At 40.5% G+C, this 10,237-nt stretch overlaps 1 long non-coding RNA gene across 2 annotated transcripts; it reads right to left on the bottom strand.

Annotated features, from left to right (window-relative positions):
* Positions 1 to 5,566: 5,566 nt before the first annotated feature.
* Positions 5,567 to 10,006, bottom strand: LOC144988126 (uncharacterized). Of its 2 annotated transcripts, none has more exons than XR_013651932.1 (7): positions 9,865 to 10,006; positions 8,788 to 8,869; positions 8,412 to 8,488; positions 7,955 to 8,066; positions 6,379 to 6,406; positions 6,143 to 6,262; positions 5,567 to 5,707 (listed from the first exon to the last, which is right to left on the bottom strand). It is a non-coding gene; the product is annotated as an uncharacterized LOC144988126 (long non-coding RNA). The 2 variants fall into 2 exon arrangements; XR_013651933.1 differs by lacking the exon at positions 9,865 to 10,006 and adding an exon at positions 9,071 to 9,179.
* Between the last annotated feature and the right edge of the window lie 231 nt (positions 10,007 to 10,237).

Below are 10,237 nucleotides of genomic sequence, written 5' to 3'. Positions count from 1 at the left end.
AGAATCGGTTGTGATTTATTAATGGAAATATGCGTAGGATGTGCGTGCGCACGGTTTTATAAATCCGAATATTTCTGTGCGTACGCACGTCCTATGTTTCATCCGTACGCCACTTCTGACGCAAATCCTACGCAAAGTTTTATAAATGAGGCCCCTGGACGTCCACGGAAGACAACAGTGGTGGATGATGGCAGAATAATTTCCATGGTGAAGAGGAACCCGTTCACAACAGCCAACCAAGTGAACAACACTCTCCAGGAGGTAGGCGGATCAATATCCAAGTCTATCATCAAAAGAAGACTGCATGAAAGTAGATCCAGAGGGAACACTGCAAGATTCAAGCCACTCATAAGCCTCAAGGAGAGGAAGGCTAGATTGGACTTTGCTAAAGAGCATTTAAAAAGGTTCTGGAAAACATTCTTTGGACAGATGAAACCAAAACCAACCTTTACCAGAATGATGGCCAGAGAAAAGTATGGAGAAGGCGTGGAGAAGCTCCTGATCCAAAGCACACTACATCATCAGTAAAACAGGGTGGAGGCAGTGTGATGGTCTGGGCCTGCATGGCTGCTAGTAGCACTGGGACACTAGTGTTTATTGATGACGTGACACAGGACAGAAGCAGCCCAATGAATTCTGAGGTGTTCAGAGACAGACTGTCTGCGCAGATCCAGGTGAATGCAGCCAAACTGATTGGACGGCGTTTCATAATCCAGATGGACAACGACCCAAAACATCCAGCCAAAGCAACTCAGGAGTTTATTAAAGCAAAGAAGTGGAATATTCTTGAATGGCCGAGTCAGTCACCTGATCTTAACCCAATTGAGCAGCATTTCACTTGTTGGAGACTAAACTTCAGACAGAAAGGCCCACAAACAAACAGCAACTGAAAGCTGCTGCAGTAAAGGCCTGGCAGAGCATTCAGAAGGAGAAAACCAGCATCTGGTGATGTCCATGAGTTCAAGACTTCAGGCTGTCATTGCCAACAAAGGCTTTTCAACCAAATATTAGGAATGATCATTTGGTTTTCACTTATTTCATTTGTCCAATTACATCCGAGACCATGAAATGAAGGGATTGTGTTTACAAAATGCTTTAGTTTTTCACATTTTTATACAATCTTTTTGTTCAACCCATGGAATAAAAGCTGAAAGTCTGGACTTCAATGTCATCTGAGTTGTTTTATTTAAAATTCACTGTGGTAATGTACAGAAACTACATTAGAAAGAATGTGTCTCTGTCCCAATATTTATGGTCTTGACTGTGTATATATATATATATATATATATATATATATATATATATATATATATATATATATATATATATATATATACAGTATATATTTGCTTTTTGCTTGTTATTAACGAACAATTTGGAACAATTCTGAGCTAGTATCCCAGTTAGTTGTGTGGACTGCAGAGGTTATTTTTCTTTGCATTGGCTAGTATTACAGTTTAGATGGTTCAAACTCTGTGTTCAGCAAATTAAAAAAAATAAAAAATAAAAACAGATCTGGAAAGAAAGCACAGCTAAAAATGTTCAGCTGTGATTTGGCTTATGACTGGGGCTTGGGGGCAGACGGGCTGTCATGGATCACAGCCACACTATTTAAATGATAGCAGTGGAGGGTGTTAAACTGGCACAAAGCGGAACAGCGGTCTGTGCCCATGACTGGGCATGGAGACATGAGGAGGAAGTGAGCCAGAGGATGTGTGTTTCCTCAAGCTCCTGCTGGAGTCCTTTTTAGATACTTGTCAGCTCAGTTTAAGCTGCCAAGATCTGCAGCCACAGCTATGGCTGTGACTGTCTCAATGTACATAAATTTGACAACACAGGTGTCAAAGGTGGACCGGAATGTGTGTAATATTTGTGCTGATCCTTGGTATTTCTTTTTGGTGTTGGGTGGTTTTGTGGGTTTTACTGTTTTGTTTTTTTACTCTTGCACGCGGTTTAATTGTTTGGATCATGGACCTGATTGCACACACCTGGACCTCATTGGGCAGAACTCCTCACCACTGGGTATATGGAACTCTGAGCAATTGCCCGGTGAGTGGAAGAGAAACGAGCACCTAAGGCAGACCCGCGCAGCGCAGCTGAAGCATGCCGTAAGGAAGGAAACTCCCCGTTTTGTTTGTGTTCCTTTCAGCCGCACAGACGCTGGTTTTCCCCCTCCACGGCCGGTTTCAACGGTGGACCTTTGGGGGGCGGCTTTGGACTGGACTTCTTTTACCTGTTGCAACTGTTTTTAGATTACTATTTATTAAATCCCTTTTTACATTTTTTATTGTTTTTAGTCATTTTTGCACAGTATTTTATTGAACTGTTTCAATCACCAGTGTGACACAGGCTAGCAACTCAAGGTTGACGACACAAAGTCTCTACAAATATTCACAACACCGAAGCTTTTCTCTTTTTTATTTTTATTTGCATTGGTTAGATGTGTTTTGAAGTACATATCAAATTCTCCCAGCCACTGTAACAACTTCCTGAAACATGACCCAGGCTCATCTGAACAGAGAAGAAAAACAGACATAATGTGTTGTAGTGATCATCTGTCATTCATCCATCTATTTTTTTAATCCCGTTAAAGATCACAGGGCTGCTGGAGCCTATCCTGGGTACTGTTAGAGCAGGGGTGGGCAATTCCAGGCCTCGAGGGCCGGTGTGTCTGCATGATTTCAAGATAGCCTTTCCCTACTCATGACTGATTACCTGGTACAGGTGTGTCCAGCCAATAATCTTGCCCTACTCATGACTGATTACCTGGTACAGGTGTGTCCAGCCAATAATCTTGCCCTACTCATGACTGATTACCTGGTACAGGTGTGTCCAGCCAATTAGAACATGCCAGAGCAGGGTATGCTGGAAAACATGCAGGAATGCGGCCCTCAGTGCCCACCTCTGTGTTAGAGCAAAGCGCCAATTTGGACCTACCAATCAACTAACTTATGAAGCACGTTTCTGAACCGTGGGACAAGTCTAGAGTGCTGGAGATAACTGATTTGAACCAGGATCTTCTCAGTGTAAGGCAAGAGTGCTAACCACTACATCCACAGGCGGCCCTCACCTCCTTCCATCCATCTTCAGAAGCTGCTTGTTCCCTTTCTGGCTTTAGGGGCGACAGTGGGCTAAGGTGGGGTACACCTTGGACAGGCTGTCAGTCTGTCGCAGGTCCACAAATGCACACTCCTAGGGACAATTGGACGTATCAAATGAACCAATGAAGCATGTTTTTGGATGTGTGAGGAAACCAAAGTGCACTGATAAACCCACACATGCACATGGAGAACATGCAAACTCCACACTGAAAGGACCCAGTCTGTAGCAGTTTCAGTAAAACATCTTTTGGTTGTTTTGTACATTTTTCCTTCAGAAGAACTTCAACTGCATTTGCCATGCAGGGAAGGATGTCTGATGTCATGCTGACCTCAAATATTTCAGATTCTTCACTGTTTGATGTGAAGCTGCCTGGTGGTGATAAAGGGGCAGAAATAAATGAAGATGGGTTAGCTGTGTGCGGCAGTCTTACCAAGACCCTCCTTTGAAGGGTCTTGGTAAGAACTCCTTTTGAGCTCCTCCAAGAAGCTCATTTGAAAGCAAATATGTGATTCTTTTCGTAAAAAGGACTCATGTTCTGTGTTATTTGACTTTATGAATCTGTCTGCAGGCTTACATTTCCTCCTGTGCTCTTAAATGTCGTGTGGATTTATTTATATCATTATTCCTGAAGGTTACCCGCTCTAATCATCACATTTTAATTCCTGATCAAATTAGAATGGGCTCCATAATTAATCATGATGTCAGCATCAAAGTGCAGCTCACTCTATTGATTTATTTATTTTTGATTGGAAGTGAATTGTGTTTCCCTATGTGATCCAAATGCAGTTAACACACAGGAAGGCAAGTTGCTCCACTTCCAAAGCTGAATTTGGTCTGTAATGTTCATCATAGGGCCACTTCAGCTGTGAGAAACTGAATATAAAAAAGGAGTCCACATTGCATGATTTTCAAAGAATGTATTTGTGTCATGGAGCAGAAAAAAAACATTTGCTCAGTAACAATAATGTTTGCCTTTCATTGACAGAAGTCATATGTTTATGGAGTTAATTCAGTCTCAATAATCAGAAATGCACACAACCGGTTTTACAAATGCACACGCTCCGATTCACAAATGTCATTTTATGCAAACGTGAAAAATAAATTCGGAAATACACACCCTGTGTTTCACAAACACACAGATTGTGTTTCACAAATGCACACTAAATGTTTTACAAATGCACAATAAGTGTTTCTCACAAATGTGCACACTGTGTTTCACAAAAAACATTTTAGAAATTCACAATAAATGTATCAGAAATACACAGTAAGTGCTTCACAAACATGATTTTTAGGTACACATGTGATGTGAACTCACAGATCATTCGAACTGCAGACTGTGCATTCAAAATCCCGTTCTCGTTTGTGAATCTCCCCGTGTGTGTGAGAGATTTTTCTACGGTGAATATTGAGACTCATCTGACGGAGCGGGTCGACTAATCTCACCATTGGCTAGTGAATCTGTCAATCAAACTCATCGGGAAAGCAGGCGGGTTCGCTTTTAGCCAATCGAATGGCCCCTTACACTTTCTCTACGCTTTCTGCAGGTGGCAAAAGCCCCGCCCATATTTGATTCTGGACCAGTCGGTCGTTAGCGTGTTAGCTTTAGCATGGCTTGTCGGTTTATTGCCTTCGGTTGTCAAAAATTACTGGCTTGTGCAATTTTTCAGTGGACCTGGAAGCAAGGCAACAGTGGTTGAATGCAGTTGACAGAATCCATCGAACTCTGTACTGGTCATGAGATTTAAAATGAATGTTTCACTCGGGATCGTTTGTACGTTATTCTCTTAGCTTTCATGCTAGCGTCATTTCAACACTCAGACACGGTTTTGATCATATGAAGGTGGAGGAGAAAAATCTTCAACTTCCACAGGTTTTGTGGAGAAACTGGCATCACTTTGCTCCGTACCACGCAGTGGGACTACATTACCTCAAGTTCATCTCACTGTCAATCACAGATACCCAATACACCTCCCCTGCTCAGCCCGAAGTCACTTTGCTTGACCTTAATTTTATTTTTTTAATAACTCAAATGTCATTGATTTTATATTGTAACCATATACATATACACCTCTTGGCCAGGTCACCCTTGCAAAAAAGATCCTCATCTCTCTGGGTTTTTGTAGCTGGTTAAATACTACACAACAAAAGATGGTCATAGAACAACAAAGTGCAAACATTCACCCTTTATTGCAGAGTAAAATTCAGTGAAAACCTGGACAGATTAAAACATCAAAATTTAAGCAAATGTGGGATCTCTACTGATTTGAATTTTATTTAAACTGGAACTAATTTTCATAACTTCCTTACATACAATAAAGTCCCTTGAACAATACAGCAGTATTGATTTGAACTCTGTCTTACTCCCCTCAGTCTCTCTTCTTCTGTATGTAATTATGTCGCCTAAATTAAGTTCTAAACACACTGGACAGTAAAGATGTAGGTCCACTCCCAAACGGTCTGAATTCCACAATGGATTGATGTCGTCTTGCAGTTCCAACAATTGTGGACCCAAAAGAGGACTGTCCCATACCGGGACATTGATCCCAGGATGAGGTTCAGTCATGGATCCACTCTCCTCCCATTCAATCTCTGGAACCAGCATACCCTGACAAAAAAAAAAAAAAAAAAAAAGATACTGTTTTTGAACAGCACTGTTTTTTTTGTGTTTTAGATTATGTAGGAACAGTGACCGACTAATAATAACTTATATTGTTGCTTGCAGGCAGACCTCATATCTCCATAACTGTTTATAATTTGCAAATAAGTGAACCTTAACAAAGTAGTGACATTAGTACATCTGATGGTTCATAAGGCCATGCATTGTGATGCATTTTGAACTTGCAGATGTGCTATTCTTCCTACAAACAAACAATTTAGGGAAATTGTTTGCACCACACAACAATAATCCTTTTCATTCATTTTCGATGAAAATTCACTGTAGTCATTATGATTTCATGATACTCTTCTTGATACTTTCCACTTTAGTCAAACTGCACACAAATCAGTTGTCCAGTACAGTGAGATTAAATAAAGCATTTACCCGGGGATCAGAAACAGGGTTCTGGGTCAAGCCCAACTGCCACAGCTGATTTGGTGTCATGCTTTGCTCCGTCCTGATTGGATGGCTGTCCCACGCGTCACTAAAGACATCCAAACTGGCCTGAATGCGTGGTAGAAAAATGTAATGGCAGCAGAATATGTGATGTGACTGATATTGAGCAAGTCTTGGTCCTCAGGAGAGTGCAGGATGTTGTAATATAAACCAGTAACACTCACGAAGACATCACACCAGAGGAGCTCAATCCTGTATTTGGAAAAAAGCAAAAATAAATATTATATTGTCAGATTTATTTTTAATACATCATTCACTTTTATGTATCAGGGCTCCAGACTAACTTTTTTCACTAGGAGCACAGTGGCCCCCAACTGAAAGTTTTAGGGGCACAACCAGAAAATTTAGGGGCGCATACCGTAAATCAACATTCTAACCAAATCTACTAATTTCCACTGTATTACAAATAAATACTTTAATAATAGATGCAGAAATTACAATGTGCTGTTTCTAATTCAGTGTCATATTTTATTCTGCACTTTTGAAGATGCAACATGAAGGTAAACTGACAGCACCATCGCTGTCATGACAGTACAACTAAGTAAAAATAGTAAAAAAAAAATACCATACTTTTAGAATAAAAAAAAGTTTTTAGTAACAAGTGATTACCGTAGTAACCTTTCGTAATTTCACAGTTTCAAACAATACTTAAATGTATGTAAATATTAGAGGATGGAAATTCATGTTGGTGACACCAAATAGGTTCAGCCAAGATGCACAATAAGCGTGTTTGAGATCACCCAGATGGACGCAACACTGCACAGATCACCTGGTGTGTGACGTATATTTTTCTTTTTGCTCCAACATCACCTGTCAATCAAAACAAAAATATCCCGAGAAAGGGGTGAGAGCAAGACACCAATCAGAGCGAACGCAGCTGGAAATTTAGTATTGAACTGACTAAAAGCTGCCCTACAGACTACAAAACAATGCATTATGGGACATGCGTCCTGATGGGTTTTTTGTAGTTCACTGATCAATTAAAATAATTCAAAATACCAACTGATTAAAAAAAGGCTACATCCATTACAAAACATTAAAATAATTATAAAAGATGTAATATCACAGTTCATACTTAGGGGGAGAGGCATATTAAAACGAAATTGAATGTTAAGGACAACTAATTCCTGGTCTCTTTCAGTCTCGCTGCAGCTTCGATTTCATGCGAGTTTGAGACCCCTGCTGTACACTCCGTCACTGGTACACTAGCTGCAGGTCGGAAGAACGAATCAATAGTTCGCTTGCTCATAGCTCAGACGCACATATCAAGTTGTGATGATATTTGTCTCCGTTTCCTTCCCACGGATGTTTATGCGCGCTCGATTATCTCTAGGCCCCGCCCCTCCACATATTTTAGCCACTTGCAGTGACTTTCCCTATTCTTCTCAGACGCATTGGCCGCCTCAGGCATCACTCAATGAAACGCGAGTGTGTGCTCGCGTGTGCTCCAGTCTCATGAGTATTCGCGCGAGTGTGTGTGTCTGCCTGCGTGCGTGCGTGTGCGCTCGCGTCTCATTGATGATTTCATCTCTCATTTCATCGATCATTGACGTGCTCCTTTCATGTTTAATGTATAAAAAATACGGAGGGTGGAGGAGGCAAGTTTACTGGTAGCACATGTGCGACTGGGTGTAAAATTCAGTCACACACTCTCAAATTTTGGTCGCAAAATGTGACCAAATGGACGCAGTCTGGAGCCCTGTGTATATATTAAAGCTTCTAAAACTAGGTTCAACTCACCGTTGATTGTGTGTACACTTTTCCCACAATGAAGCCGTTTGTGTCAGTTGTACGTACTGTGAGCATTAACTCGGCTATGCCCACATTTTCTCCTCCGTGATCTCCTCTCACCCTGACAATAACATGAAGATCATGTCTCAAACACATAATTACAAATGCATCGCCAATACGGTACACATCAGTTTAAAATGTAATGTTCTTATGTATGATGCCAATAAGTAGAATTTCTAGGTTAAAAAAATTGCAGGAGTGGGTTACATGTATCACTGGGGAAAAAAATGAGGTGAGAGAGACTGTTAAGGGGGGGTAAAATGTTATTCATGAGGGGAAAGTTTTAGAGTTGCCTTTGTTTATGGAGAGGAGTCTAAAAAAAGTAATTTTATTTTTATACAAATAACCAAGTACTTATACTGCCTGATATGTGAATAAAATATTTCTTTATGAATAACATGAATACCTCAGAGGAAAGCCATAAACGTTCACAGCGTCACTGAAGAAGGCCAAGTGGGTGTCTGCACAGTTGTTCTCTGCTATCTTCAGGTACAGGATACATGGAATACAAGTACAAATACTTTCAACTGTCAGATATTTACAGGGGCAAAAATGCTAAATTCCCAATTGACAGGTAAAACGGTAATACAATAGGATGATAAAATATGAAATAGAATAGAATAGAAGGGTATTTAATAATCCCTGAGGAAATTTTTTTAAAATGGCCATCTTAAAAAAACACAAACACACATGCATTACAAATAGAAATATCACAAAATAAAAAGATTGATAAAAAAAGGTAAATAATTGGAAAATCAGTGGGTAAAATTAAAAGAAATTACTTGTAAGATGCCCTGCCAGAGAGTTGTATTGCCTGATGGCACGAGGAACAAAAGATTGTCACGCTGTCACATTCAGTAATTCCTAGAGAATAAATAAAAACACAACAAACATGGATTAGATCATTTAGCCGTCTGATCTTAAATTACATAATTTTCAAATATATGAAAGGGGAATTTTTTTAAAACACTCTTGCTATGATTACTTGAGCTTGTAGTAAAGAACACCTTTAAAAAAAATCAGAGACAAGACACTGATCACAGGAAGCCTGTGTGTAATACTTACAGTAACTTCTACTCAAATCACTGTTGACAGCTGATTTCTCCCATCCACCCTTTCTGTGACTACTTATCGACTACAAAACAGCCTAAAAACATAATGTTTGGGATTCTTGTCATTACGTCATTGGAAGTAAAGATACGGGGATTTTAGTGGCTGTCACTCTGACACAATCTCACAGGGCTGGTCAGCACAATACGGGTTCTAACGTTAGAAACTTAATGAGGCTTCTTTCATTCAACAGTGGATTCACGTCTGTTATATTTAAAAAATGCCGTTTTCATGAATGTCATATGAAATAACTTTGTTGCACAGTCCACCCCGTCTTAAAGTCTGGGTTGTGAAAATGCTGTGTCTAACTTTAACCCGGATCGCGTTTACATAAAGGCAGCACACGGAACAACTAGCTAGTTAGCATAGCATAGCATCAGTGTTTAAACAAATCGCCGTCTCCAAATCAATACTTTTTATTAAACTTTCTTTGCTGCTGTAAATCCGGCATGCTTTTCCCCTTAGTTCCTTATGAATCATGTTAAGAACCTACAGATCATTAGCTATAGACGCTAGCTTGAACCGACACCGGCTTGAACTTCACTCACACTCACACAGACACAACTTGCACAGGCTAAGCAAAACAAAGCTAAGCTAATTTGCGGTGGGGGTACTCTGCAAACGACTCGGCTGCAGTGTTCATAAAGCATTCACACATGTCACTTGGCAAAGGAGAACGCTTCAACTTAGTATTCAATAACATTACAGGACGTACAACGAGGGAATGATCAAATAAGTGCATTACTTACGGCCTGAGACTGATCCCGTTCGGAAGACCTCTCCGCCATGTTTGCCGCCCGCGTCCTTTCAACTGCTGTGCTGAACAGCTCCCTCCCTCGTCACTTTGAAAGTGAGGAGTGTAAGGGGCCATTCGATTGGCTAAAAGCGAACCCGCCTGCTTTGCCGATGAGTTTGATTGACAGATTCACTAGCCAATGGTGAGATTAGTCGACCCGCTCCGTCAGATGAGTCTCAATATTCACCGTAGAAAAATCTCTCACACACACGGGGAGATTCACAAACGAGAACGGGATTTTGAATGCACAGTCTGCAATTCGAATGATCTGTGAGTTCACATCACATGTGTGCCTAAAAATCATGTTTGTGAAGCACTTACTGTGC

The sequence above is a fragment of the Oryzias latipes genome, chromosome 20, assembly GCF_053564925.1.
Source record: "Oryzias latipes strain Hd-rR chromosome 20, Olatipes_Hd-rR_3.1".
NCBI classification, from domain to species: Eukaryota; Metazoa; Chordata; class Actinopteri; order Beloniformes; family Adrianichthyidae; genus Oryzias; species Oryzias latipes.
Note: the sequence above shows the minus strand (reverse complement) of the source record. Positions and strands in the feature narration are given on the sequence as shown.